The sequence below is a fragment of the Nycticebus coucang genome, chromosome 4 (assembly GCF_027406575.1).
Source record: "Nycticebus coucang isolate mNycCou1 chromosome 4, mNycCou1.pri, whole genome shotgun sequence".
NCBI classification, from domain to species: Eukaryota; Metazoa; Chordata; class Mammalia; order Primates; family Lorisidae; genus Nycticebus; species Nycticebus coucang.
The window spans coordinates 110763839-110774510 of NC_069783.1; positions in this window are offsets into that span (position 1 = coordinate 110763839).

The following is a 10672-nucleotide window of genomic DNA, read 5'->3' on the forward strand; positions in this document are numbered from 1 at the left end:
AATGGGAAGGATGTCTAGTATATCCAGTATGATTGGTATAAATGGGAAATATAATTCATTCTGATCACTCTTGGTCAACTAACTTTTCCTTTCTTCCTTTCTTTCTCTCTTTTTCTTTGTCTTTCTCCTTTTTTAAGAAAACAAAAATTAAGTTTAACAGTTTTGCATTACAAGCTTGTGATTCATGCTTACTGTAAAGTGAAAGTCAAGATTGTTTTAAAACTTCAAGCTCAGTAATTTTTAACACTGAAACATTCATATAGGACATAATAACAAAGTTCAGTATTGACCATAACTGTTAAAACAATTTTCAGCTTTCCTCAAGTTAGTTATGTTGTAGGAGTGTACCTAAGCAGTAAGCGTATTTAGGTTAAAGCAGTTTCACTTATGTTAAATGTTGCTCTTATAACCACAATACATTGAAAACTTTAGATGCCTGTTGAAAAACATGCTTTTCCGTAAAACTAAAATATAGGAGCTGTGTCTACGATTCAAAGTGAAAACATTTGGCATGTTTGTTAATTCTAGCTTTTTGGTTTAATATCCTGTAAGGCACGTGAGTGTACACTTTTAAGTTTTTTTTAAAGATCTGGGACAATTTTGAGATGTAATACCAATACTTTAGGAGTTTGGTCGTGTCGTTTGTATAAAATTCTGAGGCTTTGATTTAAATCTTTCCTCGTATTGTGATTTCCATTTAGATGTATTGTACTAAGTGAAACTTGTTAAATAAATTTTCCTTTTAAAAACTGGGAAAAAAAATAAATAAATAAATAAATAAATAAAAAATGCAAAAACCAAGACTGTCCTAAGTAAGAGCAAGACACTGTCTCTTAAAAAAAGTAGAAAAATCAGCCAGACATGGCAGCAGGCACCTGTAGTCCCACCTATTCAGGAGACCAAGGCAAAAGAGTCACCGGAGCCCAGGAGTTTGAGATTGCAGTGAGCTATGACCACACCACTGTACTCTCTGCCCACCCCACCCCCCAGAAAATGTAAAACCCATTCTTAGCTCAAAGGCTGTACATAAACAGAGGACTGGCTGGATTTGGACCACAGGCTGGAGTCTGTTGGCCCCTGCCTGAGAAATGTTTCTGCTTATCCCCAAATGACACCTCGGAATGAGTCAGTGAAAACTCACTAGATGTCACAGAGCAGTGAGCCTGGTGGTGGAGATCAGAGAATGCCCAGGGGTCAGCTGTGCAGTCAGTCACCCTCAGAGGTGTCTCAAGTAGACCAGAACACAACTGAAGTCCCTGCCCAGTACCAGCCATAGCCCACAAATGATTTCACTGAATCAAGGTATGCTTAACTGGCCCCCTTCTGCAAATTGAGGAAAGTGCATCCCAGAGAGGTTAAGTGACTGAATTAAGGTCACATAACTAACAAGTGGCAGAGCTAAGATTCGAGCTCCAATCACTCTCTCTCCACTGCCACCCTTGGTTTCTCCTATCTCTGCAATTTCTAGAACAAATTCTCCTTCCATCCCGAGAGCAGGATGCTCTGAACGTGATGCTGGCTGTGTGCCGACCCTGAGGTCACAAATGCTTTACTATTGCCGCCACCAAGTGCCCCACCAGACCCTGGGGGCCCCTTGGATGGTGCCAGGAGCCCACTCTCCCTGTTGAAGCAAGGCCTAATTTCCAGAGCTTTTCAGCAGAGCTCATGCAGCTAAAAGGGGAGGCTGTAAACACTAAATATAACTGCTTGAAGCGGTGCTGACAGCTCCTCGTGGAACGGGAGGTCCTGATTATGTAACAGGCTGCCTGGGGAAAGGAGACTTGTTCCTGTTTAGGTTTTTCCGGAAAACAGAAAAAGCAGATAAGGAAGTTAAAACCATCTTCCTTAAGCCTCCTTCGTTCATTCCCTGGACAGATATTTATTAAGTCCCAGCCATGAGCCAGGCACTATCATGGGCACTGGGGATGTGACAATGAATCAAACATGAACTGCCCTGAGCTAGTAAGGCTGACGGTCAATTGCAGGGAGGCCAGCCCTAAACCAAATAGACGCAGAAAACAACAGAGCAGGTTGGATGCAAATAAGTGCAAAGAGAAGTGAAACAAGCAAGGAAAGTATTTTTAGAGTGGAAAGGGGTGATTTTAAGCAGAGGAGGGAATCTGAAAAGGTAACACTTGAGCAAATACTTAGAGTGAAAAGATGAGCCACACAGCTTGTCTGATGGGACTGGCTCTCAGGCAGTGGGAGTAGAAAGTTCAAAGGCCCTGAGGCAGGGCCTGGCCACTATTACAGGATGGGGAACAGACACCATGGCTGAAAGATGATAGCTCCCAGGAACCAGAAGACAAAAGCTGTAACTGCCAACAAACAGGTGAGATGGGGCTGGCTGAGGCAGGGAGCTGGCTCTGTGGGGAAGGAGAGTTGGTTCATTCTTGCGCTCTTTGGGAGGCAGAATTCCAAGGTAGCCCCAAAGAATCGCATGCTGCATAACCATGAACACGATGGATTTTACAACTGGGAATAGGTTGTGTTTTTCAGTGCAGTCAACTGTAAGGGAGATTACTGGTAACCCCTCAAAGGAGACAGGGCTCCTTGTTAAGATGGAAATTTGAGGCATGAAGGGGATTCTCCACTGCTGGCTTTGGAGATGGAGGAAGCTGGTGAGAGGGATGGTAGGAAGAGACCTCAGGAGCTAAGAACAGCCCTGGCAGACAGCCAGTAAGAAAGAACACAGGGACCTGGGTCCTACCAGCACAGGAGCTGAACACACACATGATGCAACCACACGAGCTCAGCAGAGGACCCCAAGCTCCACGGCAGGACTCAGCCCAGTGTCACCTTGATTTCATCCTCATGTCAACCCTGACACCTGCCTCGAATCCCAACCTACAGAACTGTGAGCTAGTAAGCGGATGATGTTTTTAAGCTTCTATGTGTGGGGGATCTTGTTATACAGCAGTGGTTCTCAACCTTCCCAATGCCGTGACCCTTTAATACAGTTCTTCATATTGAGGTGACCCCCAACCATAAAATTATTTTTGTTGCTACTTCATAACTGTAATCTTGCTACTGTTATGAATCATAATGTAAATATCTGATATGCAGGATGGTCTTACGTGACCCCTGTGAAACACAGGTTGAGAACTGCTGTTAAACAGCAATAGAAAATGAGTACATTTTCATTAAACATCTTTGAGTACCTATTCTGTGTCAGGCCTTGTCAGGGACTAGAGCTATGGCCAGGAGCAAAATGGATAAGGTTCCTGTCATCACAGAGCTTGTGTTTGAGTTAGTAAAATGGACAAAAAATTAACAACATAATGTCAGATGGAGGTAATACTAATCTCTGAAAGATGAGGCCCCTGGGAGCCCTAACAATGGGCTAAGTTCAGAAGCCCCCCTTCTCCCCACCCCCAAGGCCTAAGCCAACAAACCAACCCCCTACGGGCAGAATCTTTAGCCAAATTGCCTCCCCAAACCTCTGAGTGGTTTGGCCTGCCTTTCTCTGACCTCATCCCCTATTGGTCTTGATGGCTGGAGTCACAGCAGTCATCTTGTGACCATGAGGAGAAGACCAAGAGAAACAGAGATTTTTGTCACTTATGGCTGCTTGTGCTACAGGCTCCTGGCCAAGATTCTCTTCCTAAAACATGTCAAGATCATTCCTACCTTGGGGCCTTTACACATGCTACTTTCTTTATCCTGAATACACTTCCCCCAGATCACCAAATGACTAGTTTACTCACATCACTCAGGTTTCTCCTGAAATATCACCTCCTCTGGACCTTTGCTGACCACCCACCTCTAAAGAAGCCCCATCCACCCACAAATCTATTTATCCACCTTATTTTAGTCTCTCCTTAGAATGTATTATCCTCAAAAATTATTTGATCTATTAATTTACTTGTTGATGGCTTATTTCTTCCACTGGACTATAAGCTGTAATACTGCAGGAACTGCTATCTTTTCATCACTGTTTCCCAGTTCCTTATTAACCATTCCTGGCCTTGGGTAGACACGCAATAAACTTCCGTTGACTGAATGATTGGAAAATTCCTTTGATCATCCAGTGGTGGTTTTTCTTTCTTCTATGGGGGAAAAAAAGCAGTGAAAAAGGAATAACTCATAGAAAAATGAAAATCCTAAGCAATAGCGAGACATCTATTTGCATAATGTTGTCCTCTGATTTTTTAATATAATTCCACCTCCAAAGTGAAACATAAGCTATTCAAATGTAGCCAGGGCTTAAATAAATGGGAGCAGCAATCACAAGGGTGGAAATGAAAATCTACCACTGGTTGCCCTCCACCATTACAAACAAGCTCAATTTTTACCATCTAGAACTTGCCAGTTATTCCAGACACTGTCAGAGGTCTAATCCCACACCCGTTCAAAACTTCTTTCTCCCCTGCCTCTTCACTCTACAAAGGATGGAAAGTTCTTGCTTCTTTCTAGTGTGATGAAATGAAAGAGGTCTGGAGATGATCTGAGGATACCTTTGCATACCTAAAAGAAAAAAAGAACAGAGTTGACAACCAGGCCCTGTCCCTTTTTCCTGCTTAAATATAACCTTGATGGCTGGAGTTCCAGCAGTCATATTGTGACCATGAGGAGAAGACTAAGAGAATCTCAGATATTTTAGACCCTTACATCATTAGGCAGGTTTATCATTACCCAAAGATAACCACCTCTGAAATTCTTACTTTATAAGAAAAGTAAGTTCTTTTTTTTTTTTTTTTTGTAGAGACAGAGTCTCTCTTTATGGCCCTTGGTAGAGTGCTGTGGCATCACACAGCTCACAGCAACCTCCAACTCCTGGGCTTAAGCGATTCTCTTGCCTCAGCGTCCAGAGCAGCCAGGACTACAGGCGCCTGCCACAACGCCCGGCTATTTTTTTGTTGCAGTTTGGCCGGGGCCAGGTTTGAACCTGTCACCCTCGGTATATGGGGCTGGTGCCTCACCGACTGAGCCATGGGTGCCACCCGAAAAGTAAGTTCTTATTAAGCCATAATAGTAAGGTTTCCTGGTGTTTACAAGCAAAAACATTTCCTACTGATATGCCAGGTGTATGGGTACAGACAACTCCACATAAGTGAGTGAAATGTTGTCTTTTGCCAAAGCAATTGCAGACCTACACTCTCACCTTGTTGTCATAACACCGCTGAGAGTTTTCCCGGGAAGACTTTATCTCCCTCATTTGTCAGATGAGAAATTTCAGAATCAGAGAGGTTAAGTGACTTGCCAAGCATCACACAGTAGGCAAAGAAACTTGAGATTCAAAATTAAAGCCTGGACTTCCAAATTCCCAGTCCAACCCCATCGAAAGATAAGAACCCATAATAGAAAACATTCCCTGAGATAGCTCAAAAAGCCTAAAAAGAAAATTTTTCATTGTAAATCTCTGCCTTAGGCTAAGAGAAAAGTTGAAACTAGTTTAGAATTCCAGGACCCAAATATTCCAGTCTCACGGTGGTACTGTGATCAGGGTAAATCTGCCCGTCAAGCAAAAGAAATTCCAAAATAACTCACAGTCCTTATTTGCATTTCTTGATCATAAAGGCAATACATGGTCCACAGAAATATTTCCTAAAATTCTCCCTCCCACCCCCACCCGCACCCTCCACACTCCACACCACCTCTCATTCCTCCAAATTCTCCCACAATCTCTCCTCCCAGCGCCTGTGTCTTTCTTCCTCTTCTGCTCGCCAACTTACTGTCCCCCCTCTCCAAACCCACCCTTCTTTGCCACATTTGGTGATGCTGAAGCTGGACTCTGTAAACTTTTCTCCTTTGCCAGGTGGGAGAATGACAACAGACGGTAACGGGGCAAGTGCGTGTGTCCCTCCAGGGTGCAGTCCTCCTCTGTAGGGAGCAGAAGCCCAGTAGCTCTCAGACCAACTTCGGCGGCCCTCTCGTGCCATGCTCTTCTCACCCAGCACCCATCTCCATCCACAGTAGCCCTGAAAACCCTCAGTCACACTGCTTCAGTCTCCCCTCACAGGCCGCCTCTGCAGGAGATCCGGCCACACCCTCAGGCCACCCTCACCCCCACCCACCCAGCAAGCAGCTTGAATAGACCAGCTCTGACTTTGCCCTTGGATCACACTCTCCCAACCCAGTGGGCAGCTCACGAACCCCAGCAACGGCAGGTTGTCTGGCTGGACTGGCTACAGGCCTCATCTTCTGATAGGTTTCTTCACTCTGGCAGGCTGTGTGTTGGTAGCTACCATATTATATGTTCTCTGCAAAGAAGTTTCTCAGCCCTGGGGAGTAGGCTGGCTCTTATAGGTCTATATTTCCTCCTTATCCACCTCCCCTCAGCCCTGAGGTTGTAGCCACCTTCTCATTCCTGATACTTCTACACCCCCTTAGGGTCCTCTTTGACTCTGTCAGTAAGTTAATCACCTTTTACTAGTTAATAATTCTTTACATTACACTTTTACTATTCAAATTACTGGTGGTGTTTCCATATCTTGATTGGACCCTGACTGATACCGAACTGGTTATGAGAGTGGTGCAGACCCTCAAAGATGGGATTTGGAGACCAACTTGATTATGCCTTTGAACTTGAGTATGGTCCCAGAATTTCAATCATGTGAAACAGGGTGCCAGTGGCATGTGGTGACATCACAACAAATCAGTCAGTGGAGTTGTCACCTGGGATGGATTCTGACAAAGTGCTGGCTGAAGCACATGCCTCAGGGGCGTAGGGGCTGGTGCATTACTGACCACACGGCAGTGACAAAGGTTTCCAAGGCTGGGATGTGAGGTGGACACTGCTGTGTGCTCTGGAGCACTTAGAGGAGAAAAAAAAAGAAAATGAAGTCCCAGGTCCCTTAACTCACATCAAATCACATCTTAGAACTGGGTAGCTTCCCTGATGATCTTAGAGAAAATTCCTATTTAACATAACCTAACTTATTGACATTAGCCAAGGCTGATGCTACTGAAAAAAAATTAAAAATACAATCGAATTGTGTGGGTTATAGAATTACATCTGTTGAATACACAGCCCTATCAAGCCTCTCATGTGCAAGGTGGGTCATCAAATGGAGATGCTGAAACTTAGAGTGGGAACATCTGGTTGGACTCAGATGAAATATAGATCTCCAGCCCCCACGTCTCTCTGAACTTCCTTGCCAAAGGAATTTGCCTTTTCAAGAAGACCAGCTATCCTTTTCTTGAAACCTGTGTGATAATCTCACCTAAGCAGCTGCCACACAGGGAGATGCCCGATCTTCTTCAGACCCACCACAAATGTCCCCTATTGGCACCAGGCCCATAACTAGAATCTTAGATTTCTAATATGTGCCATGATCCAGGAGCAATGAGCTTTTATACCAGGAGAATAGCAAAGTTGTGCCAACACGTATTGGCAGAAACCCCAGGAGCATGTGAGGTATCAGACCCAGGCAGGCAGGGTAAATAACTCTAGGGAGGGCTTACTTTGTTGACCTGGGAGTGATAACTAGAGATTTTGGATATAACGTGTTAGATTAGGTAGTCAGCGGGGGCTCTGAATGCTTCCTTGGTTGGTTGGCTGGAACTAGGACTCAATGGTGGCCCGCGTGGAATGAATGGAGATGCCAGAGCTGCCCTGGTGTGATGCGGAGGATGTTAGAAAGGATTTGCCATGGAAACCAGCACACCTGCCCACCCACTGCATCCCCCAGGAGGGCCCCAGAAAACACTTCCTTCACTAAGGTGTTGAGAAAAGGGCCATGGTGGTTCTCCTTCATAGGCCAAGTGTGAAGCAGGCGCAGGGTGGGGGAAGAGGGCACCACGGAGATGGGCTTCCGACAGTTAAGACCAAACAGCAGCACTCGGCCTCCAGAGACACCACGCACACACGTACCCTCAAGGACCACAGGACAGACCTGTGGTCGGCATACCTTGGCCTGCAGGAGCTTTGGCAGAGACTTACTGTCCCAGTGTCCCTGAGAATGAAACAGATGGGAGGCCTGCTAGCGTACTGCTTGGAACTCATTTTGCAACAAAGGAAGGGCTGCGATGAATGGGCTCAGGCCCACAGAACGAACTTCAAGGAGAAAGAAAAAATCAGAGGCACAGACGGGGCAGAATCAAGCAACGAGCAGCCCCAGAGACAGCAGGTGCTGCGACTGTCCGATGCCCATGAGCTCAAGCCACGTGTCCTGCATAGGCCCCTGAGAGACCTCTGTGTCCTGTGTGGCTACTGGTACTTCATCCTCTTTGTGTCCTTCCCCCATCTAGCAGGTAATGAACCTGCTGTTATTATCCCAGGGTGGAGAGGTGACTTCTGTGAAGGTAGACACAATAGCCTTGAAGTTGTGCCTTCTTGTTTCAAAAACTCCAGATCTTAGATTCTGGAATCATAATTTCAAATGTCCTTAGAAACCAAGCCAAGTAAATGAGTGAAGCAGGGCACGACAGACTGTGTAAGTTGGAGAATGCATGCTTCACTCAAAGGCATTCTGATTCAAGGTTTAAGAAACAATTGTTAGGGCAGCACCTGTGGCTCAGCGAGTAGGGCGCCGGCCCCATATGCCGAGGGTGGCGGGTTCAAACCCAGTCCCGGCCAAACTGCAACAAAAAAATAGCCGGGCGTTGTGGCGGGTGCCTGTAGTCCCAGCTACTCGGGAGGCTGAGGCAAAAGAATCGCGGAAGCCCAGGAGTTAGAGGTTGCTGTGAGCCGTGTGACGCCACGGCACTCTACCCGAGGGTGGTACAGTGAGACTCTGTCTCTACAAAAAAAAAAAGAAAGAAACAATTGTTGGACCAAGCACAGTGACTTGCACCTGTAATCCCAGCACTTTGGGTGGCCAAGGCAAGAGTATCATTAGAGCCTAGAAGTTTAAGACCAGTCTGGGCAATATAGCAAGGTCCCATCTCTACAAAAACTAGAAAAATTAGCCGGACATGGTGGAGGCTGAGGCAGGAGGATCACTTGATTCCAGGAGTTTGAGGTTGTAGTGAGCCATGATGACACCACTGCACTCCAGAATGGACAACAGAGCAAGACCTTATCTCGAAAATAAAATAATTTACATTAAAAAATAATAAATAATTATAGGAAATAGGTAGGTATGTCCCCAGATGAGATTTTAGGAAACCATAGTGGAATTGGGGCTCAAAATAGAAATAAATGGCTCGGCGCCTGTGGCTCAAGTGGCTGAGGCGCCAAGCACATACACCTGAGCTGGCAGGTTCAAATCCAGACGGGCACACCAAACAACGACGACTGCAACCAAAAAAATAGTCAGACATTGTGGCAGGTGCCTGTAGTCCCAGCTACTTGGGAGGCAAAGGCAGGAGAATCGCTTGAGCCCAGGAGTTGGAGGTTGCTGTGAGCTGTGATGCCACAGCACTCTGCCCAGGGCAACAGCTTGAGGCTCTGTCTCAAAAAAAGAAAAAAAAATAGAAATAAATGAGTCATAGAGAAAAGGGGGGAACGGAATATGGAGGTGGACACCTGTCTTATGCATCCCTCTTTGTACACCTGGAGAATCCTTCACTGTCTGAGTCTTCATAAGAAACAGCAGCTCCCTTGCCAAATGACAAATGATCCTTTTAAAATAATAATAATGGTAACAGCTAAAGCTTAAAGTGCTTACTCAGCTATCTATGCCACGTGTTTTTGGTTTTTTTGTAGAGACAAGTCTCATTGTACCACCCTCGGGTAGAGTGCCGTGGCATCACACGGCTCACAGCAACCTCTAACTCTTGGGCTTACGTGATTCTCTTGCCTCAGCCTCCCAAGCAGCTGGGACTACAGGCGCCCGCCACAACGCCTGGCTATTTTTTGGTTGCAGTTTGGCCGAGGCTGGGTTTGAACCCGCCACCCTCGGCATATGGGGCCGGCGCCCTACTCACTGAGCCACAGGCGCCGCCCTATGCCACGTGTTTGACATATGTTCCTTATGTAGTCCCCAAGGCCCTCCTCCCCCCATGGAGGCAGGCACGGTCATATTAGCCCCATTTTCCAGATGAGCACACTGAGGCACACATGTTACCTGAGCTCACACAGATAATATGTGGCAAAGCCCAGATTCAAACCCAGGCTCCAGAGTCCATGAATTTAATGTCTCGCCTCCCTTCAGACTGGGGTATGAGCACAGAGCTTGGCCAACCAGACGTCAAATTGGGAGCTATTGTGGTCTGCAGAGGCAGAGGCAGGAGGGAGCTGTTCTGGTGGCAGCAGTGTGTCCAATGGCCAGGGGCACCAGAGCAGTGGTGGCATTTAGCCCCAATGTCCACCCACTCTGATGCTAGTGGAACATCGCAGCAGCAGTGGCAGCAATGGGCTCGCCAGGCTAATTCCATAGCCACAAAGCTTCTTTGTCTGGACATTCCCATGTGTGTACTTACTATCCACTTTTTATTTTTTGCAGATTCTCAGCAATGCTGTGAGCTCCCCAGGTATCATTTCAATAAATTCCTTTTCCGGGCAGCGCCTATGGCTCAGTCGGTAAGGCACCGGCCCCATATACCGAGGGTGGCAGGTTCAAACCCAGCCCCGGCCAAACTGCAATCAAAAAATAGCCAGGCGTCGTGGCGGGTGCCTGTAGTCCCAGCTACTCGGGAGGCTGAGGCAAGAGAATCGCTTAAGCTCAGGAGTTGGAGGTTGCTGTGAGCTGTGTGAGGCCACGGCACTCTACCGAGGGCCATAAAGTGAGACTCTGTCTCTACAAAAAAAAAAATAAGTAAATAAATAATAAATTCCTTTTCCACT